Consider the following 25,312-nt stretch of genomic DNA (forward strand, 5'->3'; position numbering starts at 1 on the left):
AATGTACTTTAAACAGAAAAACCTTCTTCTGTACATATAGGACCCAGACACTGCCAGAAATCTTTATGGAAAAGCTCAAGGACATGGTGACATCCTCCTTGATTATCTGAAGAGGAGACCTGTGCCTTTACAGCTGCAGATCAAAAACCAGGACAAGTGCCTGAAAAACCAGGACTGTTGCAGTGCGGATACTCTAACACGTGTATCAAACAAGGAGGCCCGTGGAAAAGAAATATCTATGGACCGATTCTTGATAGATGTTTCAGAGATGTTTATTTCTCCAGCCGCATGGCCGGGGCTCTGCTGAGGAACTGCTCAATCCCGGGACCCGAGGGTCCCTGCCCGCGCAGGGAACACAAAACAACCAACGGGGAATGAGGCTGAGCAGGGCCAGGGAAATCCCGTGCCTCCCCCCAGGGCTCCTCTCCCAGGACCCCACGGCTGGGGGGGGACGGACCCCGACACAGGACCACACCTGGGTCTCTTGCACAAGAGTATGTTCCCAGCCACAGAGCTGGAAGGAAATGCCTGGTGTGGCAGAGGGATACCCTGTGCTGCTGTCGTGCACTGCACCACCTGGGCTTACCCACGGCATCCCCACAGTGGCACCAAAAGTGTAAACGTTGTGGCAAACAGAGAAACCCAGAGAGCCACAGTGTTTGCCTGCAACTCCGCTGCGCAAGTTGTGACATCCAGTGCAGACTGGGTGTCCATTTGGCTGCCTGCCTACTCACTCAGGTAGAGACCCCTCAGCCTCAGACTTCAATGCCACATTTAGCTGAAGTCAACAGGAAACAGACTGTGACTGTGAGGTGTCGTTGCAGAAGGAGGCTATATATAGGTGTATACTCAGAAATGGTGTGTACTTTCAGAGGGCGAGTTCAAGGAACCAGGATAAAAGTTTCCACCAAATAGGAGGAAATGGGGAAGCCTTCAAACTAGTCTGAGTCACGCCTTCAGGGAAACCTCTGAGAAGCAGCCTGTCTGGATGCTCACCTCTTTCCTCACTCCTTTGGTGTAATCAGAAGAAGGTTTTTCTCCACAAGTGGTGGCCTTGGAGCAGACAGCTCTGGCCTAGCTCTGGCAGGGCTGCTGGGACAGCAGGGCCCAGGGCAGCCACAGGCCCCAGGGCAGCCACAGGCCCTGCTGCCCACGGCATCCTCCAATGCATCCCACTCCCAGTGCCCCTCCTTTTCCTACAGCCCTTTGACTACCAACATTTTTGGTATGACCACCCATCTCCTTTTCACCAGATGATGATCTATTTCAAAGGATTTTCCATTTCACAGATTCCCAGTTTGTATTGTGTCACTCGTCTCTGGAGTTTTCACTCAAATGGCAGTGCAGGGCACTTATTAAAGAAATCTTTGCTCACTCCTTCCCTGCCATTCACATGAAAAATAGCAGAATGAGAAATATAAACCTCTGTTTAGGCTTCATAAGTATAAGGTTTAAGCAGCAATAAAGCACTGCGAACACTAAAATCACTGAAGAAGCTAAAGAAAACAGACGGGACTTGTTTTCCTTCATAGATACTAATGCATTTTCATTTACTTCTTTCTATTAACTGGATTTCCTTGACTGTGTCTACAGCCATCTCAATTGTAATTATGTAGCAGTTAACCTGTTCCCCATGCCTAACACAACCCATAATTAGTTGTCTTGTGTCCACAGTTTATGACTCAACTCCATGTGGTTTTTCTATATCAAAGGCTTGGTTAGCAGATTTTTTTTTCTCTACCACAGTACTTGTGCCTGCACTGGAGGAGGGCAGCAAAACCTGAGCACATCTGTTTTGTTTGAGGACAAAACCACCAGAAAACCAGACAGTTTTATGAAGATCTTACTTGGGTGCTTTCCAAATACTACATAGTCTTGAAGGAGAAACTGTTTTCTTGAGGAATGACCCTTATATTTATATATTCAAGTTGTCACTTGGACATAGATGTAAAACCTTCTCAAAACAAATACTATCTTTGTGCCTTATCTGGAGATAGGGAGAAATACACATCTTAGGATGAAGATGACCTATTCTTCACTGACAGGCAAGAATTTTATATAATGAATTCATAAACCTCTACATTAATTATGTTTCATTATCTCTCAGCGTTCCTCATGTGGACAGATAAGATCACTCCACAAGAGAAAACAGATCACTTTGATAAATAGATAGCTTTGCTGAATGAGAATGAACACTTTAACTTGTTTACGCAAGTTTTCCATTTGATTAATTTTGCAGTGACACGTGGGCAGAAGAGATGTACAAAAAAACAAACAGGTCCTTTAGACTGATATAAGAAAACAGCCAACCACGATTGGAGAATGTTTAGATAAGAACAATTAAAGGAAGTGACTTAAGTATTAGGTCCATGGCCTGTATATGAAGGCAAGCCTTCTGACCACCCTGGATGCTGCACACTCAGCTCAGCTGCTGCATCAAAGAAGTGCTTGCAGCAGAGGAGCAGTGTCATAGGCACTGAGTTATGTCCTCTCCACCAGACTGGAACAGAAACTGCTGGGAAAGCTTCACTTTGTTTATCTTTGCAGGAGGTCCTTCTTAAATCACAGCTGGAGACATTATCTCAAAGCTGAGATGTAGGCATTGCTGAGTAGTCCTCATTAATGAGGCTTGTGGTTAAAGGAACACAGCAGTTATAAAGCTCCAATATCAGATAAGAAAGAATAGTGCCCTAGGAAGGACTTTTTTTTTCAAATGAATTGGCAGTTTATATGAGATTTGTTTGCTGAAGTCTCCCATTTGACCCTCAAGGCTGTGTGTTTTTGTTCAAGGACACGATAAGAAAAGTCTGATGTGTGCCTTCAATGCTTTTACAGAATGGGCAGTCTGTCTTTCCCTGATTTTTTGTTTTTTGAGTACAGTTCTACTGGCAACAGAGCAATGAATACAAAGTCCCTTGTATAATTTTCCTGACAGCAAGGAATAAATGATGTACTAATGCTTTGGCTCTTGAAGGATTATTAGTTAACACATAAGAATAACTGAATTGTAGTTCAGTAGGAGGGGAAAATACCATGGCAGATGATTCAGTTAATATGGCCCAAATTATCTTGCCCCAAAATATTTAGAAAAAGTTGAACTCTGATGAATTTTGTTTGTGTTTAACCAGCTCAGAGCCAGAAACAGAGAGATCTAAGATTCCCAGCCTCTAGTAGGTCCCACTCAGAGCAGTGGTCTAGATGGGAGGAGTTGTTCAAGTGCAAAATCTACTGCACATTTCAGATTCCTTTGCAGTGAGAGAGGGAGCAAAACAGCAAGCTGACCAGTCTTGCATCAGTGTTTATAGTAACCAGAAGGACAGACCTTTTGAGATGGATTTATGGCCAGGTTCTGACAGAAACCTACGGGGGAACAGCTGAGAGCCATACTTAACAGAATGAGCAGCAGTTAAACCATGATGTTCATTTCTCTTGATGAAGCTACTGCTATTTTTCAGGTGCTTATAATATCCTTTTTAATAATACCATGCAGTCGTTTTTAAATTTAAAATCTGAAGTGAGAGACTGCTGATGCTCCAGCTTTTTTCTTCTCAGCAGAAAGCGATATTTACTGTAGTAGTCTCTGGACAACGATACAAGGCATCCATGTATGCATAAAGGCCAGAGCACCTTTTCACAGCTAAAAATAGAAAGGGGACTTCATGCAGAAATTTAGCAGCTATGGCATTTAAAGAGATATGTAGCGCTGCCTGTTTCCTGGTTAACAAAACTTAAAGTAGGACTTTCCATTAAAGTATTGACAGCAGGAATTCAAATGTCTTTATCATATGGTTTTAGATCCGCCTCTGTATCCTCTGCATTGATTCCTACTGGCTAAAAGAAATGTTATTTATATCAAGGGAAAAACCTATGGCAAATCAGACATGACTTTTAGAACTTCTTTCGAAGATAATATTTTTTTAAGGTTTTCTATTTGTTAGGTCACCAGATACTTTACAAACAAAACAATATCAAACAAAAACCAGGATCTATAATTTTTCAATTGGAAAAGGCTAAGATATTAAACCAGCCAAGAAGTGGTACAAAAAAATTTCAGACCTAAGGGCAACCAGACAGCCTAAATTACTGGTAGTTCATTGTTTTTTACTTAAAGTAGAGGAACATGAACAAAACTAATAAATTACAAATCAGGAAGACACATTAACGTGAGAGGTTATGGGTTCTAGAACTTAGCTCTAGGAGCTATTTTCTCACTAAATTTGCTGTGAGATTGGGAGATTTTTAGCTGTGTTTTAAGTCTTTTGCAGACAGCACTTGACCACAGGTTTGGACTCTATTCCTTTGCAGTCCTGAAAATAAAGGACAAGATTGTACTTGAATTGGAAAGTATGCATTGCACATCTAACTGAAGTAATTTTGTCCCTTTTCTGCAGGTCTGTTTTCTTATGGGAAAATGGGAATATTTGCTTTCTTCATAGATATGTGGTGCATCTTTATATACAGAAACACCTTTAGGTCTCCATATGGGAGGCACCTCAGTGTAGAAGTGTACATAGAAAGAAAAATGTTCATTAATTGAATCCGGCTCACCTAAATTAGGCAACTAACTAGTATCTAAACTTTGGAATCTAATACATTTTAGAGGACAACATTCCCTGTACAAGAAATGGAGAGAAGCAAGTTATTGAAGGCTCCTTGGATGGAAGTCTTCCTTGCATCTGCATTAGAAAGAATAATTTTGTTCTGGAAGTCTTCTGAGGCATCTCCTTTACTTCATGGACAACTTAGGCACTTAAGAATTGCTTTTTTAGGTTCTAGAATTATAACACAATTTCCAGGGCTCCTGCTTTTGCAAGATGGATCCTATCTAGTGTTTTCACACTTATAAAGAGAACTGCTAAGTCTTTGAATGTTTGTCCATCAGGTGGGTTAAACACAGCAGTGAAATGACAAGCGCTACCACCTGGGGTACTTCTTTTTTGTTTTTCAAAGCACTGAAGTGAAAACTTTTAATTTGAATATTCAAAGAGAAGCTTGAAAAAAAAGAGCAGGCTATTTTATTTGATCATTGAACTCTTCATTTCATAGATGGCTGCTGCAATAAGCAACCTCTCCCTGTAATTGTGGTAGTGCACAGTCACTGCTCTCTCAAGTTTGTTGGCTCATTGAGATGGGAGTCAAAGTATGCTGCCTGTTTTAGCATTTAATCCAACAGTTTAGAACAACCACAGTTTTATAAGCGTATAAATCATGTCAGTTTCCTATGAAAGTTTTAAGGGTTTTCATGGTCATCCAGTTTTCAAAGATTAGCTTTTCAGGCCACCAGAAGCTTACATGACCACCCCTTTGTACATTTCCTCTCCATATTTTCCACCTCCCAGATTAGATACTTTCTGCTGTGTTGCATGCTGTAGAGGTCAGTAGCATCCGACTTCTCACTTAGCCCTCTATTTAAAGGTCTATGTTGGCCAGTCTGGCTTTCGGCAGTGATGCAGCTTTATTATAATAATAATGCGTTTTAATTTATGGGCATCCATGCCTGAAGCATCTTAACAAAAACAACTAAAATCTAAATGGCAATAAACAAAGGCAAAAGAGAGCTTGGAAGCAAAGAGCTTAAAATCCCTGCAAAACAAAACAGGAAAGGAAATGAGAAAGCCAGAAATCTTGCCTAAGAAAGTGTTCTGGCATAAGCAAGAGACAGTGTGTTCCTGAGGCAAGGGAGGAGACCATCTCTTTTGACCTTCCAACAGACGATGACCAACACCATCAGCTTGAATTATTGAGAAAGAACACAGAGGTACAGGAGGTGGCTTTCTCTCACCTCAGAACAAGCAACTTCATTGGAAAAGACACAATAATCTTGAAGTTACGTTGTCCCACTTTGCTTCCCTGGAAAAGTTGACTGAAAATGTGTCTTCCCCTCTAGGTTTTGTTTAATTTGTTTGAAGACATAGCAACAGGTCTCTCAAATGGCATCTCAAATGATGGTCCTGCAGCATTTGAGCTTAAATTCGATAATTTTGAGAATAGCTAACTATGCTATGCACACATATATAACTATACTACACATATATAGCTAACTACACTGTATATACACTAACTACATCAGAACCCAAAGGATTAGCAGGTTTAAGAAAAACACAGAAGGTGTGTTAGCATAGGATTTTTTTGTCTCTTCAGCAGCATTTTTTATCAATCTTATTATTTCTGTGCCTCAAGTGTCTGACCTGTGATGTGAGAATATTTACCTGGTATGATGGAAAACACTACCGACATGGCAAATCTCCTCTTGTTCACTTACCTCTGTCTGCAGCAAATTCTAGTCTCAGCATGGAGCTCTGCCCTGTGGCACACTGAGCTCCTCTGGTCTGCCAGGGTCCCCTCAAACACCTTTCCCAGGTCAATTCAAATTTTAACAAAGCCCTTGACTGGAGGTTTTGTCCCTGCTTTGGAGGAGCTAATACCAATTATAAAAAAAAAATCCACTGAAACAACTTTAAAAAATGAGGCTTTTGGGTTTTCAGCCTGTAATTACAGCATCAGTTCCCTTTTATGCTTCTAAATTACAGAGAAGCAAACTGCCCTGTGTTCAGATGTTTTATTTTTTTAAAATTACTCAGTGGCTTTGTGGGGAAAGAGTAACTGAATATTTTTGGTGGTGTTATATAGGCGACGCCTTCCCCATTAGCTCTTTGGGAGTGATTCTTTCTCACTCCTGAAGGTTCACTTCAGTGGGAATGGAAATTAATTTGCTTCAAGAGAAGTGGTAATAAAGAATGTCCCCTTTTCATGGTTTAGCCAGCTTGAAACAAGCTCTTAAAAATGTGCACATCATTTTTTAGCAGAGGCTTTGTGTTAATGAGGATTAAGCAGGCTCTGTTCTTGCTTCAAAACATAATTTTCCGGGTAGCCTTGCAGCATGGTTGGCATGGGCCTTGGCACAAGGCATGAAATGGAGCCTTTGTGCCAGACAGCCACAAATGTCACCCCATCTACCCGTACTGGCTCGTCCCAGCTTGGCACCCCCCACGCCCCTGCACACGGGCCTTGCTCCAGCTGCATCACTCATGCAGACGCTGACAGTGTTGCTGGATCCAGCTGTAGCCTGAAGAAACACGTTGAGATGTTTTTAGAGGTTATAGGGATATTGATCCATCTTCAACAACGGTCAGCTACATTTCAGCTTTCCTTGGAGGTCTTGCCTTTTCTATTTATCTTCCCCTGTCTCTCCAGTTTTAGAGTGTCTGTCTTTCAGGTTTTGCCCTTTACACGGAGGACTTGGCTTTCAGCTGATTGTCACAACAGCCTGTCTCACAGTTTACACCAGCAGCTGTCCCTCAAACTGACTGCACAATGACAGGAGGGCTGGGTGGCAGAAGCTGGGCTGGCAAGGAGAAAGCAAAAAAAATTTGCAGCACCTTCATATTTAAATACTTAATTAATGCATCCAGAAAATGTCCCAGCTGAGGAATTGCATACTGCTGGTAAAGCACACAGCAGGTTCCCTGAGCATCCATCCCACTGGTTTGCCAGACTTTGTAGAATAGAATGGAATACAAAATAGTAGAATAGAATAGAATAGAATAGAATAGAATAGAATAGAATACTATAGTGCAGTTGGAAGGCACCTACAACAATAATTTAGTCCAACTGCCTGACAAATTCAGCACTGACCAAATTAAAGCCTGTTATTAAGGACATTGTCAAAATGCCTCTTAAACACTCACAGGCTTGGGGCATTGACCACCTCTCTAGGAAGCTTATTTCAGTGTTTAAACACCTCTTGTTAAAGAAGAGCTTTCTAATGTCAAGTTTAAACCTCCCCTGGTGCAGCTTTGAACTATTTCCACACGTTCTATCACTGGATACTAAGGAGAAAAGTTAATCACCTCTCTCTCCACTTCCCTTCCTCAGGAAGGCACTCCTCTCCCACTTTATTCTTGTGCTTGGCGTTACTTCATCCTAAGTGCAGAGTCCAGTACTTGGACTTGTTAAATTTTATCCCATTAACCATAGCTCAAAGCTCCAATCTATCTAGATCCCCCTGCAAGGCATCTTGTCTCTGAAGAGACTCAACAACACCTCCCAGTTCGCTATCATTGGCAAAATTTTTAGTGGTGCACACAGCTGGGCTGACAGTGCATAGAGCTGGGCATTAAATCCACTCAAATGTGCTTGTGCTGTCTGTCCATTTCATGGAACCACTGTTCTCTGCCATGCCTTTCCTAACTTTTAAAGCCAGTTTGTACAGGCCTTTGTAACCAGCAGGTCATTTATGACATTGCTGAGATGCAGTCATGGGCCCATAGCCATGAAATTGTGCCTATTCATGATTTTTTTTCCAGCACGGGAAATGAGCAGCATAGACTTGTCAAGTAAAGAGTTGTCTCAATTTACTGCTTGGTTCAAAGAAAACATGCAGCATTTCAGAGATTCTAATTTCTAAAGCATTTCTCCAATAACTCATGGATTAATATTTATTTATGGATCAGTAACTGGTTTGAATTTCTACTGGTTTTTGCCCAGGCTGTTCTGTTGTACCTGGATGATGATCCAGCCAGACCATTGACTTTAATAAAGTCTAGGATTGTCTTTGGACCCCAGACTTGCCAGATGGCAAAAAAATGAACACTTTCCACCACTTTTAGATTTTAATTTTCCTGGGCTATGGCAGACATTTGAATTTACAAAAATTACTAACTCAGTGATTTACAGTCAGGTCTCCTTATCCTTTTAATATTTTTTAACTTCTAAATTTACTTTTCTTTAGTTTATTATACTCAGTTTACACATACTCTTGAGTCCTGCTTCTTCCCAGAACTAATTTAATATTGTTTTGTGTCAGCCTCATAGAAACAATGCTGGATGAAAACTAATCCAGCGGTTGTTACACACAAGTCAGGAAAATCTCACAGGCTGCAGAATTCCATTTTTCCTGGGATTATTAAAATTGTATTATAAATGATATTGCACTGTGGTGAATCATATATTATTTGTAATGTGTTTTTGATTGCCTTTGTATGACTAGATATGTGGTTGGGTTTCATGTATTTTGTTGTTGCAGAGTGGAGCAATAAAATTAGAAAGAAGTAATCATTCTCTATAGTATCTTTAATAAAATCTGATTTTTCCTTTGAGAACCTCCAGGAAAAATCACTGTTCTCTGTCCATCTGTCTCGCTACAGCAAAAACCAAGTCCAAAACATCTTCAGGTCGTTATGGTCCATTGTTGCAACACTGGGATTAAATTTTGACCCAAATAGCAATTGTTCAGTCACTTGCAGAAAAGAGGAAACAAGAAGAGAGTTTTCACAGGTGTAAGTAGGGGCAACATTTGAATTTTGGCTGGCAGAGTTTGCAGAGGTGAGCTTTTCCACAAAGAGTCCAGTGCTTCCATAGCCACTGCTCTGCAGAAAGGGGTGATTCTGGCTGCCCAGCCCAAATGTCCATTCAGGCTGTGCCTGTGCTCGTCCGGATCACACATTCACACGCCCAGGTACGTCCCTGAGATGGCCTTGCTGGGACAGAGACCTGCTGCACCCGGGGAGGGCCGACACGAGCAAGGCCAAGCAGCAGCCCTGGCCTGTGGCAGCCCCACCCAGCACAGTGCTCACTGAGCACCTCGTGGCTATTTTGGCTGAACTGAGAAATGAATGTTGAAAAGGCTGTTTGCTTCGGTGGTGCTTGGCCACTCATCCTCATGCTGGTCCCAGGACAGTCTGCAGGGGTGGGCAGGGTCTGCAGTGGTGGTGCAGAGGGCATCCTTCTCTCTGCTGCAGGGAAAGGAACAGCAGGAGAAAGGAGGCAGCTGGGAGATAAGAAATGTCACGGAAAGAGAGAATTGGTGGGGGCAACTTGTGTTAGTTCACCTGATTCACCACTATTACCACAAACTTAGATTCGTTTATTCAGATTGTTGAGCCTAAGGATTTGGTTGTCAACTAAAGTGTGAGAGGGAGAAGTGAAAGAGGTGAGGGTGGTGAGATGCGGGGGATTCCCCTGGGCTTGAGGACTGACACTGCAGGTACATCCCTGGGTTACAGACCAGGAGGAAGACACGATGGTGTGTGGGTGGCAGGGGTGAATGGAGATGTGTAGGAGAAGGCAAAAGGCCTTCCTTAGTCTGGCCAAGGCACCAGAAACACAGAGCACCCTCAGGCTGCTTGGGAAATCCATAGGGCTTGGATGCCAGCACATAGTTCTTCCCACTGCTCGTGGTATCCCCAGCTTGAGGGCAGTCAGGGCAAGCTGGCACTTGCCCAGCTGAGGCTGGGACATGGCTTAGAGGCCACCACTGCCAGAGACCACATCTTTATGAGGCTAGGACATGCTCCAACACCTGCCTAAGTGAGACATGGGGTTGTATTTCAGGACATAAAATGAAAGAGGGCATTTAGCCATGTTTTGGGGATGCAGCTTTGAGGAATATCATTGAGTCTTGCAATATGATTCTCAGTAACAGGTGAGTTTGATGTGTCCATAAGAAAACCAGTGTTAATAGCCGTTATATTTCTGAGTTTAAATTGATAAAGTTCGGATTAGAGTTTCGTTGCTGATGGGAGCCACAGAGGGAGAGAAATTGTGATCTGGTGTCAGAATCATCTCTTGATTCCAGTGTGATCCAAGTGTTCCCGGAGACTTTCTGTATCTTTTCAAAGAGACTTGGGCTTGATATGAGATCAAGAGATAAATATATGCTTTCTTCTTGGCAGGAAGGAGATTTTTTTGGCAGGATGGCCCAAACCATGCCTTTGTCATCAGACCTTCATGCAAGAGTAACTGGCATAGTCTGTATAGACTGGTGCTCACCACTTTTGACTATCAAGAGGACAAAGAACTTTGCTGATAGCTTGATTTTTCCAGGTACACAGGAGTCGCAGAGCTGTCAGCATCTCAGAAAATGGTTTTATTGGTTTCCTTCTTTCTGTAGCAGTTCTATTCTTTCAAAGAGCCAGACAAAGTGGATGAGATAAACAGAAGTGGTAAAGGGTGGATAAGACAAATGAGTGAAAGCAGGATATTGCAAAAGACTACAAGCCATTTTTTGGAATCTTCTTGGAAAATAAATCTTGATGCCTACCTTCAGCTTAATGGTTGGCTGCAGGGCCCACTTGCTTCTCCAAGCATTCAGGTATAGATATTTTAATGAGATGATGGAGTGGAAAATACGATGCAGTCAGCAGAATGTGCAACCCTTCATGTTAAAGGAAAATTTTGTGACGATGAGTAGATAGATTACCATTTGCTTGTGAGGCAGATTTAATAGACTTCTGGTTTGCTGTTGGAATAAATGACTCTGCAAGCACCTCTTGTCTTTTTGCAGACCTGTGGTGCTTTGACAACAGTAGCCAGTACCTTACTGGGAGCTGAGTCCAACAGTAAAAACATGAAAGGCAGCATCATGGCCTCTAGATGGTTTGGTTGTTGGAAGAGCTGACTGGATTTTATCTTGGAAGGAGATGAGAAACATGCAGACACAACCAGCTCAGACTGAGATGGGCACAATAAATTAAGCCATGTTACATTTTTTGAGGGCATCTTGATAAAAACTAAATGAACATCATTACTAATTGGCAGCTATGCTTTTAAGTTCAATTAAGTTTAAGCCAGTTCTTTGTGAAACAGTTTAAGGACTTCCTAAGTAAAAAGATGATGTTAGTAACATCAAGGCTGACATAAAAGCTTTGTTATCACAAATGCATCTTTTGGCTCTCTGCATATGCTGTTTCTGAAGTCTTGCCTTCTCAGGCAGGAATAATTTCAACTGTAGTCTTTTTTGTTGCTCTCTTGGGTTCTATTCTTGGATAGAAGAGACATAAGATCCCAAAGTGGTAGTGCATGGTAAGCACCATCAAGGAATATTGGGGAAGGTTATACAGGTAGTGTAGAGACATGTTAATATCATCAAATTGCATGGCTGAGACATTATTTTGCATGCTAGTTATGCCCATGGAGATCAGTTAATCCAGAATTATAGGGGGTATTGACATTTTTTCAATGTTCTTTACTGAAATTGATTACCAAAATTCAACATATTGGAGCTTAGGAAATACACACAAAATGTGGCAGATTTGCATGAGGTCTGTATTCTGTATTCAGTCCATGGACTTGAAGATTGTTCTTCCCACTTCAAGTGTCTTCACACCACATTCTTGTCTTTTTTCAGTTAACACTCTCTCAGTCTCTCCCATTTTGTTTTATACCACCAGTGGTATCTTTCCTGGAGCCAAGGGCTTGACTTCAGATCTCTCACACCCCAAGAATGTGCCTTGACAAACAGCCTGCCATGGAGACTGAGCAGCCTGTTTTCACTGGAAATTCCAGGTAGGCACTGCAAAATTCTTCCCAAGAAAACTGGCATGCATGCTTTCACTGAAATGGGTTGGTTTGGACAAATACACACTTTCTAACAAAATGGAAAATTCCATGCTGGTCTTCTACTTGCAGAGATGCTGATTTAAGTGCACTTTGACTGAGTGGACAGTGCAGTAGTGCCTAGCACCTCAAGAAAATGAAATGAAAAAACCCCAATCCAACCTCAAAAATCAAGAGAAAGGGGAAATGTGAACCCAGCATTCATAACATGCAGAGCCAAGAGCATTGTAGTCAACCAGCAAGACAAAGTGACAAGTCACGCTTCTGTCTGAACTTCATGCTCACTTCTGATGAACAAAATCACATACAGTGTTGGTCTATTCCCACCTTTATTTGTCTGGGGTCCCTTTGCAACTGTTTGGTAATCAGATCCTTAGATCCTGCTGCATCAGACAGGCCAACAGATCTTTCTCACTTCTCTTTTTCTTTTCAAGATTTTCTGAATTCTCATCCAATTTTCATTGTTCTGCTTCCCTGTCCCACTCACCAGAGGCTACCTGCCACTCATGTGGGGGGACATGCATGCACTGACACCCAGAATCTTACATCAAAAGAACATACTGAGGAAGAGTTTCAGTGAATATTCATAGCCTTCCTATACTAAGCTCTCTCCTGTCCATTTTCCTCCTCTCTTGCCTGAATCCACTGCTCTAATCTGCAAAGTATCTTCATGTGCTACTCAAAGCACTACACCAAAGAGGAAGTAATCACAGGACTGTTTAAATTGGAAACAAATAAGAATGGACAGTCAGGTAAAGGACACCTTATTTGCTTTCTTGCAAGAATAAGGAGATACTTAGTCATTTTTAAAGCACTGCAGTGGAAATCTTACCAAAAGGAAATGATCTTATATTATGCAGAAGCACTAATGCACAACCACAGGATTTAAGTAAAGCCAAGGTCAATAGGAATAATAAGGGGAATTCAACATTTGTATAAGTAATAAGACTGTAAAATTATGTCTGATGGGAATCTGTTGTTTTTCTAAAAGAAATGTTAAACCAGCATGTTTTTGAAAACCATCTGGGGGTATACTGAACACAACTCATAAGGAGAGCTGGTGAGAAATGGGGGACAGGCCAGTACACAGAGAGCAAGAGGGAAGTGATACAACTCTCTTCCAATACCTAAACCTTTAGGCAAAATAGTAGAGAGTTCCAGACTCCTGGTCTGCCTGTGCCACACAAAAAGCTGGCAGAAGCAGTGTGGACACTCAGCACTGTCTCACAGCCAATGTGAAGTGCTTTGGTCCAGTCAAGGTCACACTTGCCACAGCTGGTTAAATGGAACAAATTCACTACCACCAGATTGGAGAGCTTAAGATTTGGGATCAGGCAAATGGATTTATCATATCTTAATAAATAGAAATTTCAACAGAAGCTCCACTGCATTGCTTTCTGTAGCATCTTGCAGAGCTGTTTCACTTGAATTCTGAAACCATCTTAATTCTTGTATTTCATTTGTTTTCCATGTAAACAGATTGGCAAGACTTAGCTGCCTAATGAGGAAGAATCCCTTCATCTTAAATCTCTGGAAGCTTCTACTGTCTGGAAAAAAGGCTTTTGTGAGAAATCGTATAATTCTTAATTCATTTTTATCACTACTTTATCTTAATCAGAAAAAGAAAACATGAAGGAAGTTTAAAGACATTTACTTAAGCTTCTTTTATACAAGTAAATGAGGGATTTTCTTGTAAATTATGTTCACCAAAACTGAGAGTTTGAGGATTATTTAATAGCAAAATCAAGATAAACAATAGCGCAATTCTGAATATACCTAGTGTCTATTTCTGAATGTTGAGCTGTTCCATCAACATTAGAATTTCAGCATTTGAAGAATTACTGACTGCAAAATTTAGCAACCACTCCAACCAAGCTGAAATGTCACATTAGCAAGGAAATGAAAATCTTAAAATAAAGCCAGGCCGTATTTATCCACTTGCTTTAAAGCAAATTTTGCGCATGTGTTAACAAAGTAGACAGCGCCTTCAGAATAAAAATCCTTGTGAGTACTGGATGTGTAACAGGAAGGATTTTTTTTTTTTTTTTTTTTTTAATGTTCAGTGGAGAAAATAGAAAGATTTGTCCACACTGGTGCTAAAAATACAGAATAATTATCACCTGAGGTAGGTGCACTTCTGACTTAAGCATACATGCACACCATGTATTTTCAAGCCCTCGTTGTTAGAATAAACAGATGAATTTTTCCTCAAGTACAGACTTTAAAGGCAGATGCAAGTGGCTTCACTGGGGAAGGAAAAACAGTCCCAGAACAGCAGAGGAAAATGGAGTCCCAATGCCTTTGACACCTTGTTGCATTGTTGCTTCCCCAGCAGGACAGTGACTGTGAAACATGTGCCACAACCCCTCTGGAGATGGTGCCAGGTGACCTGGACATTGGTGACACAGGCCTACACCATGTATGGCCTCTGCTCCTTCTGGCCAAGGTCCCACATAGCACGAGGATACACTGTGGCATTCACGGGATCACAGAATCACGGGATGGTTGAGAACGGAAGGAACCTCTGGAGATCATCTGTTATAACCCACCCGGTTCAAACAGGGCCATCTAGAGCCTATTGTCCTGGACTGCAACCAGAAATGTTTCAAATGTTTCCAAGGGTGGAGACTCCACAACCTCCCTGGGTAACCTTTTCCAGAGTTCACTCATCCTCACAGTAAAAAAAAGTTGCTTGGGGCTTTTTTCGTGTTCATAGGGGAACATGAAAAGAAAACACTGGTGTTCATAAGGGATCTCCTATTTTTCAGTTGGTGCCCATTGTCCATTGGGACAGTCTGTCTGGTACTTTTGCTATTGTGAAGTCTTTCAGTAACCTCAGCTATTAATGGAATGTGATACCTGATTTTTGACATGCTGTAGGTCAATAAACAGCTATTCTGATTTCCTGAGTGCATGCTAAACCTTCAGAAAACCAGGAGTGATATAATAAATGAGAAGGTGTAAAGTCAATGCATATTCAGCCTGCATAGTTTTGGTGAAAGAAGGTGAAATTTGGTGCTTTCTTCCTTCTGCTTGGATTCTGGTTCAGTTTGTCCGTGTTTCACTTCTACACTCCTCCAGGTTTTCCTTCTCAGGGTGCAGTTGAGGTCTGCACCTCTAAGCATGCAGGTGACCAACAGTCCCTTCTGGACCAACTCTTTATGACAAAAAGGGTTTCTAACAAGCATGGAATGTGCCTTATGAGAGCTAGGACACAGCATCATATTCCAAACAGCTCCTTTAATTATACTGACTCCAATTTTATCCGTGCTCCTTCACTATCATCTACTCTTTTTGAAGTCCTACTCTCCTCCACTTCCCTGACACCTCTTTTTCTTCTCAGCCATTTTGTAATGGAAGATTATTTAGACATGGAACTGCTGCTTAACATGGATAATTGGATGAACTGCCTGCAGAAGACACATTTCAGACTGCTTCTCCATGTCCATGAAGCCAGTAAGGCTTCAGACTGGAAACACACTTTTTTTCCTTCCCTCTCACTGAGGAGTGCATGGGTGGGAGAAAAAAAGGTGGGAGAGGGTTTGGTGTACTTGGTCATAGACACTGGGGCAGAGCTGAAATCCTGGACCCTAATCACAGCTGTGCCAGAATCAAAATGTGGCTCAGATCCAGGATACAGGTCTGGACTCAAATACCTTCAGTGTGTCAGTTTTTCTGAAACATTTCATCACCACATCATTCCTCATTGTGTTCCAGGGCCACAGGAAGAAGGACAAGTTACACTCCACAAGTGTAAAGGCCTTTTTTTGATTCAGGGCTGTGTGAATGCACATAGGCTGCTAAAGCAGAAACATCAGCAGTTATTAAAAAATTAAGGGCCTTTCTTCCAGAAAGGGCTAAATAACTGATTTCCTTCATGCATGGTCTTTCCAGAATTATCCATTTGTGTAATAAAAACCAGCTACACTTCTGAGAAAGAGAGAGTCTTACACAACGGCAAATAAAAGCCACTTGCACTGTTTGTTGAACATGAATCAAGTAATTTTTTGTCTGAAATAAAAAGCAATGGATAACCTAGGTAAAAAAAAGCCATGCAAGCGTGCCTGTATTTGAGCTGTTTTGAAGGTAATCAACACTCAGTTTTTGCTCTCACTTGGTAAGAAAAGCTCCTTTAATACCTTCTGCCAACTCTCTTAAAAGTTTGGCTTTTCTTCTGAAGAGATGCAGGAGTGCAGGCAAAATCCTTCTTACTTTGCCACTTTGGGTCCTATTTGTTTCGGATATGATGGTTAGTGGGCTTGATTCACTTATCTGACTTTATTAAGAGGTCGTACAAGGTATCCCACAAAGAACAGCCTGCAAGGCAGAGAAAGACAGGGATATGCCAGAGACAGGGGACCTATACAAACTGAACGTACCATAATGTAACAAAATCAGGGCTTTTTTAAAAAAACAAGTGGATCTAAGACAAGGGTAAATGGGTTCAATTTATTCCTCACAGTCTTATCAGGCAGAAGATGTGGGCAACTGACAGAAGAGACTTGCTACAGTCAGGAACCTAGGGATACCTTCAGTCCCTATTTTCTCTAGTCTTTCTTCATTGTAGGCAGTTTGAGGCCAGTACTTTTAGTCCTTTTTGCACAGAGCAACTAAGTAGTTCTGTCTGTGCCCCACAAATTGCTTTTGACAGTGCCTGCTAAAGGAAACCTGTTCTGCATCCATTTAAACTAAGAAAATATATCCACAACATATTTACACTGTGTAAGGTAACCCTTTTTTCTTGGTCCCCCTGCCTTCTAAGTAAACAGATCTAACCACTTGTTGTATAACCATAAACACACACAATTTACTCATAATTTAATTATTTCTGAAGGTTTAAATCAATTTCCCCCCCCCCAATTTTACAGGTATATATGGATTTTGTGTGAACTGAAACCGTTCCACCTACTGCAGTCAAGTGGAGTTGACATCCATGTTACCTCATCTCAGCTCAGCTCTTTCATGCTTAGAAAATAAAAACAGGATTATGAAAAGAATTGATGTTTTTCCTCTTTTGTTTTAATTTAAAATGCTTTAAGTTAAACATATTACATTTGCTTTTGTTTGACTTGGTGGGGGGCGACAGAATGGCCCATTTAACTTCAAATAAATAAGTCTTTCCAAAATGAAAAGTTTAGTTTAACCACTTGCTTTGAATTCAAGAGTGCTTTCAAATTTTCCTGTGCGAATGACCTAAACTCTTTGATTTTTGCAGCTGGAGTTCTCTCAACCCCTGGTGGCAGAGGAAGGGGAAATTTCACATCAGATGAAATGCTTGAACCCCTGTGGGCTCTGCCCCCTCCCCCCCCCCCCCGTGGTTGCAGTGGACTCTGTGAGCAAGGTGGCTCTGTGGCCATGGAGAAGAGCAGAGCAGAGTGCCAGACAGATGCACTTAGTGACCATCCAAGCCAAAACTCTCTCTCTGGCCATATTCAAACAAACCTTGGTGCCAAATCTTTCTGAGCACAAAGCCATTGGACTGAGCAGCGAAATGTGAAATGTTCACTGTGACTGATGGAGACAATATGAAATACTTTGCTTCTCCACTTGTAGCATATTGATACTTAATCAAGCAGTTAAAAGGAATCCAAACTGTTACTTGGGGTAAACTGGTGAAGTGACCCATGGACTTGAGCTGAGATTACTTTTCTTTCTCTGTTCTTGCCATCAACAAGCAGCAAGCAGGCACTAACCCTTTCCTCAAGCTTCCTGCTGCTTCCAGAAACAAGTAAGCCACAGTAACAGGAGTTCCCAGAGGCTGCTTTTTAGTGGTAACTCCTGATTTATCCTCTGGCTGGAAATGCATCTCCAGGAATTGGATAGCTCATTCATTAGTCTTTCATATTGTCCAGGGCCCCTTTCTGCTGGTGGAGCTGTAGCAGCAAGAAGACAGAAGTTGATCTGGGGTAGGCTGCAGTAAATTTAAAAAGCTACAAATCGAGGTATACAGCATCCACTGAATCAGGCATCCACTGAAATTTCTGTTCACAGAGAAATTCCCAAGAAAAGAGGACTTGAAACAGAGTTTGCAGAAAATTTGCAGAGACCAAACCGAAACCAGACACATTAGCATAACCCAGAAAGTTTTTGGATAATCAGGTGTCTGTCTCTGTGGACTCAAAATTCCCCTCTGGCACGACCAGCAAATGTTTGCTTGGGAGGTAGAAGTGAAAAGCCAGTGGGTCTGAAATCTGAGCTTCCACAAGAATTTCTCTGGTCGGTGTTCCGCGTTGCCTTCAGGGGATGAGAAGGCCGGGAGGCAGGATGTCGGCTGCTGGGCTGACTCCCAGTGCCTGCGGTTATTGCTCGGGTAATCCCGCATGGTATAGCTGAGCTAAAACTAAATTATATCCATTTCTCCTCAGCCCGTCTTTCCAGAAGCAAGGAGATTTTCTTACTCTGAATAAACACCAAAATAATATTTTTTCCTTATAATTCTTTGTCTGGACACTGTAGCTGAAAGTATTTCCTTTTGCAGCAATGAATATCTACGCTGGCAATAACTGCACTGGCAGTGCTGCGGACTGGCTCTATTTTACTTGCCTGTGGCAATTTAATTTTTCAGTAGCTCTTTCCTTTAAAACATTTAGAAATCCCACAGAAACAAGTAAGCCTTGGATATGTGAAGAATTCCAGGCATAAAACTTAAATCATAATTAGAAAAGAAATGTAAACACATCTTTTCATGCCTGACATGGGGCTGAAGATTGCCTTTTACTTTTAGGAATAAGCTGTGCACCCAAAGCCATGATAAATCACACATAAATAAAACCATCCCGTAATTCAGATGCCCTCCCAGAAAGGACAGTTCTAAAATGTTCATTTAAAGAAGTGTTTTCTCATACATTTCAGGTTTTACTCAGAGAAGGGAGTACTAGAGGGTGTTCAGAGTCTGGTGGAAAGAAAGGAGAGGAAGACTTTTTTCTTGGCTTAGGATAAAAGCAGAGCTAGATGTCCTAGAATTTAAAATTCAACATTGAATTTGTATTCCCTAGGCACAACACAGTGAACCTGAATAAAACAAATTCAAGGAGATTAGCTAAAGCCATGTAGGACAAATGAGTCTAACCTCACTCTTCTTACAATATGACTTCATTCATAAGGAAACATAAAACTCTTTTCTTCATTCTCGCTTTCTTATTTCTATTGCTTTCTTCTTCCTGCTTGAATAATGCAACTGTCCTAACTCTTTGTACCAGAGCTCAGTATTGAGCCATCAATACCAGTGAGTCAGAATCCTTTCCCACAAGATTCAGTACTTGGGATTTTTCAGGGAAACAGTGCCAGCTTGTTATGTCTCAATGGGAATTTTTTGGAAAACACCTTACATTTGGAACATAAAAAACAACCGTTGAGCATTATGTAGATGAGGGCCAAGGACGCATTATCTTCCTAAAGGATACTTTACCAAGAACGTAGTAAACTGCTCAGGAGGTGGGGAAATTACTCCAAGCTTTCCTCTATTGTTGGCAAGCAGTTCCCTTCAGGCATCTGAGGATTGAACATTAACTTATTCTAGAGAGAGTGAAAAATATCTCCAGGGCTGAATTTGAAACCCAGCGTTCTCCTACAGAAAAAGAACAGAGGTGGCTATTAAAAAGCTGTAGTGTTTTTTATTCTTATTATTGTAATTATTTTTATTTCATGTATAAATAGCCAACTCTGGAAGTATACATTTATTTCTACAGTTAAACTTTCTGTGGGAATGGTATCTCTGGGGCATGAGAGCAAACCCAGGAAACTGCTGATTAAATACTTACTATGCTGAATGGGCTTGTGGGTATTTTAGCTTCAAGCAAGGCTAACCAGGCAACAGGACTGATGCTTTTTTTGTGGGTGTCAGATTTATTGTTGCTCCAGCAAAACTGAAGCATGTGTCTTATAATACCTGAGCTGTGGGATATGAAGAATGATGATTCTTCACAGGGCTGTATTTTCCTAGCTCAAGGGTTTTCCTAGTCATTACCCTACATATAATCCAGGCTTTTTGTTTGTCAGAGTCCTTTTATTCTGTATTCTGTGGGTGTTTGAGTTTGTCCTATACCCTTCAGGCTTACAGTGTGGGATGTTGCAATAACCACCCACTTATCATCATGTGAGAGGGAGCAGGGACATTTCTGTGGGAATAGGTGCAATTTCTTCACTTCCAAAGCATCTTGTAAATACAACGTAGCACAGAGCAATAGCCCAGTGCTCTGCCATCCTGGTCACTGCTGTTGGAGCCTTTGCAGTAACAAAGTATTTTTTGTAGAGTCAGTTATTTAGAGTGTAGTGGCTCTGTGGTTAATTGCTGCTCATTGCAGCCTCAGTATGTACCTTGCAGGTTTTCTGCATGGTGACATGAGGATGACAGCATGGCTGAATGGGAGAGTGGTAAAATGCAATGTAAGAACTGAGACATTCTCTCTGCCAGAGCAGGGGAACGAATTGCATCAACAAACTATGAGCAGCATGAAAGCAGAAAGAGCTGTAATAGGGCTATTGTGTGATGAGAATGGTTTTAAGGGAGCAAGGAAGATGAGACATGAACAGTCAGACCTCTGTTGTCTCACCCAATACTGTTCTTTTTGAAATTTATTTCTTTGTGCATGTAGAAATACTCTAAAATTAGTTTAATTGAAAAGAACACTAAATTAACAATAGTTAACTCAGAGTTTGAATTCACAGAGCTGTACAAAGCGTTTTTGATACTCCCCTGGTTGTGGCTCCTGGCCATGACTTTTTGTCTGAGCAGGCATATTTTTTCTATGCCTGTTTAATGCAAATTAAGTTCCTGCCTGCCCATTTTTCTTTAACTGTTTAATACGCACTCAGCCACTGGTGTGGCCCCATTCCAGGATGGAGGCTGGTGACTCCTTCAGGCTGTCAGGGCCCCTTCCCAGCAGAGGTGGGTAGAATCCCCTGAGGCTGGGGAAGAAGAATTGCACTCCTGTTGCCACCTCCCTTCTGTGTGTGCTCTTGGATAAGGAGAGGTGGGCACCAGCAGCTCCAGGTGTGGCAGGAAGGTGAAGTAATTATCTGCACCTGAAGGAATCGCTTGGCTGGATTGCACCACAAGGGAGAGCCGGGATGTAAGACCATGTGTCACTAAGACAGTGGTGGGGTGGGAATGGAGGGACACAATTTCAGTACACAGACCTTTGCAACAACTTCCTTAGTGGAGCTGAACATCCTTGTGCTGAGTTTAAAGTGCCCAAGTCCATGGAGGGTACAGAGAGAGGCTGGGAACATCACTGGGTCACCACTTCTACAGCTGGGCATTGAACTGCTTTGATGCTGCCATTGCTTGCCTGTGAGCATCCTCTGACAACACGAAATCACCCACTTTGGGTCTTTGTCAAGAACTGCAAGAAATCTTTTCTTTTCTGAGTATTTGGTTTTTGTGATTGTTTCAAGAGAGAAAGTCTGGTTTTGAGGCACCAAGAGCAAAATTTTTCTGCGTCATTCCTCTGTCTTCTTGAGGTTTCGGCATGTCAGTCTTCTCAGACTTTCAAAAACACTTCTCAACAGCAGTAACTACCCATTCCTTGTATCCCCGTGTTGGGTCCCAACCCACGCGGTGTCAAACCAAGCTGCTTCTCTAGCTCCAAGAGACAGGAATAGCCTAGTTTCCCAATGGCTTCACCAGCCTGCCAGCTACTCTCTGTTTTGTTGCAATCCAAAAAACACACCCTACTTCAAGCATTGACACATCTCCCAAGTGTGGACACCCTTCCCAAAAATGTGAGCCTGTGTTCATCTTCCCTAACTCTGGCCAGGAGAAAGAAGCTTCTGTGAAACTGCTGGTGTTTAAGCACCTTGGTCTTTGATGTCTCAGTCTCTCCCGTTCAAAGAATGCAAAGACCTGACCTATCTCTTACCGACACCGAATTTCCATTGTATTAAACGGGATTAATCATCCTTTAGGATGTGCCATTTCAGTCATCTAAAGTGCCATAGGCAGAGCTGCAGCACAACACAAATACCACACCACTGATACTGTCAATAGACAGAAATCTTGTTTTGTCTGCTGACAAAATTCTGCATATCCAGAATGATATATATCCTACTTGCAGAAAGTTTATTTATTTATTTAAAAGAGAATGAAGACTTGCCTTCTTAGATAAAGAAATAAAGGAGAAAAATATTCTCCGGAAAGTTCTGTCTTCACCATTATTGAACCACACCCTGTCTTCTTCATATAAGAAATATTGCCAAAGCCACAGTCTTTCATCATGTGGTTTCTTTTAAATAACCTCCTAGGTACTAAAGGTCAGGATGATTTTAAAAAAATAGCCTGGTAGTATGAAAGAACTTTTTTTAAATGCGAAAAGACAAACAGAGGAATCCTACGCAAACTTGCCATAAATACAAGGGATGAAGATGATGATGAGTGGAATAAATTACATTTACATTGTGTTCATCTGCTTTACTTCATCTCAAGTTTTTTCAGTTCAAAATTCTAACGTAAAAATAGAATTACTCAATTCATTGCAATTCTGAGTCCATTCTTTTAGTCCTTTTCCCATAGATTTGTCCTTGAACTCCACTGGGAAAAGTCACACAATGACCACAGCCTTAGCTTTGTACGTATTTTTTTCTCTCCTCATTACTGAGCTTATTGTCAATTTTGCTTCTTCATCTAAGGTAAAGGAAGAAAAATGCAAAACTCTTTTTTTTCAGTTCTTTTTGTCCAATTTTTATTTCTCCACATTATTTCAACAAAGTAATATTTTGAAGGGTGGGCCTTTTTCATATTTGACATTTGTCCAAAACTGAACAGTTTCTGATAGTCTGAAGAAATTACTGGTACCTTTTTCTAGAAATATTTGTTTATTTCTGAGCCATGGTTTTGAATTACTTTAAGGCTGAAAATTTGGCCACTTTGAAGGTGATTCACGAGCAAACCAGACACCTGTGCCTTGGATGTGGCAATGTTGACCCATATCAAGACAGGCAGGGTGGATGTCTGAGGATGATGAAGGGCTTGGTTGAGCTGCAGTCCCCATCATGGCCTGTTGAAGCCCCAGGATAAGTTGTGTTCCTGGTGTATGGTGTGTGTGTGGTGCTCGGTTTCAGTTTTGTGCGCATTCCTAACCATCACTTTGAAACATCATTATTCAGTTCTCTAAACTTTTTAAAAGCTATCTACTACCTGGCTTTATTTTTAAAACATTCAGTCGATAGCAGGCTATACTATCAATTTTTACTATAAGAGCATTCATGGGCCACGGTCAGGGACCAGGCTGGGGTCTATTGCGCTTGGTGATGTGCACAGCATAAAAAAATATTATTACAGAGATTAGTATCTAGTTTCTTCACTAATTTTCCCCATAGTCCAAAGCATTTTCTGGAATTCAAGAGACTGCCTTGATGGAGTACATATAAAGTACATATTAAAAAAACATTTAAAAAGCAAGGTTGTAAAAAATTTTGGAATCATAATGTTGTGCTTTAAACCCATGTTATTTTTCAATAGGTCAGGGTTGTTTCCATGCTTCGAGAGCAGAGCTGGACAGACAACAGCTGAAGAACCTGCCTTAAAACCCATCTCACTGTCTCCTTCAAATATTCCCCAAACAGCTTTTCCTTTCTCTCAGTGAAGAGGAAGCTGACAGGACAGGACAAACCCTGCCCCTGGCTGGGGCAGCAGAGGCAGCATACTCCTCTTGCTTCCCTGTCCCTCTCCTCCTTTCCACCCCAAGGCAAGGCCGGCCTCACTTCTGGCCAGAGGATGACAAAACATTTGCTTCCCAAGTCTGGTCATCAGCCAGGCTGGGAGGAGAGCAGGCACTGTTACCCTGGTAGGTCAGGGCACCCTGAGCACAGAACCCCTCTTCAAGTCACCCCCAAGGCCCAGCTCTGGTTGGTTTTCCCCAGCCCTCACACCTCACATTTTCCTCCCCACAGCAGCATTTCCTCCAAGACATGGACAGAGGGACCCCTCTCCCACCTGCTGCCCATTGCACATCTTCTTTCTCCTGCAGCCTTCCTTATAAAACAAGCTACCACCCCCAAACCCACATTTTTTCCAAGCATTCCTCCTACTTTCTGTTTGCCTCACCCTCTCCCTCATTATCCTGGGTCTTGCTTTTGTTTGTCTTGGCTATTTTCGGCTGGAGGCTCTTTGGGGAAGGGAACACAGTTTAAATGTCGTCTGCTCAGGATGTGCTCAAGTCATTCCAGCTGAGTGAAGTTGAATTGATAAATGAGGCACAAACTGACTGAGAAGTGTCTACCTGAGCATGGGCAACTGATTAACTGAAGCAGCTTTAAGAGGTATAATTCATTAAGCATGTGTATCTTTAAGTTTAGGGGGAAAAATCCTATTTTGAAAGGCACAGGTAACAGTTTAATGCTAAATTTTCCCAGGAAATCCAGTCCAGGCCATACTCTACTGTAGTGAAGCACAGCATGTTCACATGGTAGTTATAGCAAAAACTGTAGGTTCTGGCTCCAAGCACCTTCTTCACTATTGTTATTCCTGAAGGACCACAAACACTGTATTGTTTACAATGAGAGTTACATATAACTATTTGAAAAATGGAAGTATAAAGTATAAATTAAAACCCATGTACTAAGAAGCAACTGTGCTTTTCTCTAGAGTGATCTATCTCTGTGAAACATTTTTAAATTATATTTCTACTTGATAATATAACTATACTATCAATTACAAAATTGTTTTATATGTAGACAGGATTCAGATGATATTGTTTACAATGTGTGTGTGATCTTAATTTTGTTGCCAGTAAGATCATTATTCTCACTTTAACACCTAGAACACCCCAAACCTCCACACCTGTCAGAGTCATGGAAACATCTGGTATCTATTTTGCAAATTTGAGACTCTGTTGTTATAATCTTTTAATTATATGTAAAACCACTTTCTGTTGTAGAAGTATGTAAATTATCCCAAGTGAATCAACACAAAACTAGGAAATTTTTGTGTGTTCAGCACCATTTCTCAGCTACACTGATAAATGAGATGCTAATAGCA

This window comes from Corvus cornix, chromosome 2 (assembly GCF_000738735.6).
Source record: "Corvus cornix cornix isolate S_Up_H32 chromosome 2, ASM73873v5, whole genome shotgun sequence".
Lineage (NCBI taxonomy): Eukaryota > Metazoa > Chordata > Aves > Passeriformes > Corvidae > Corvus > Corvus cornix.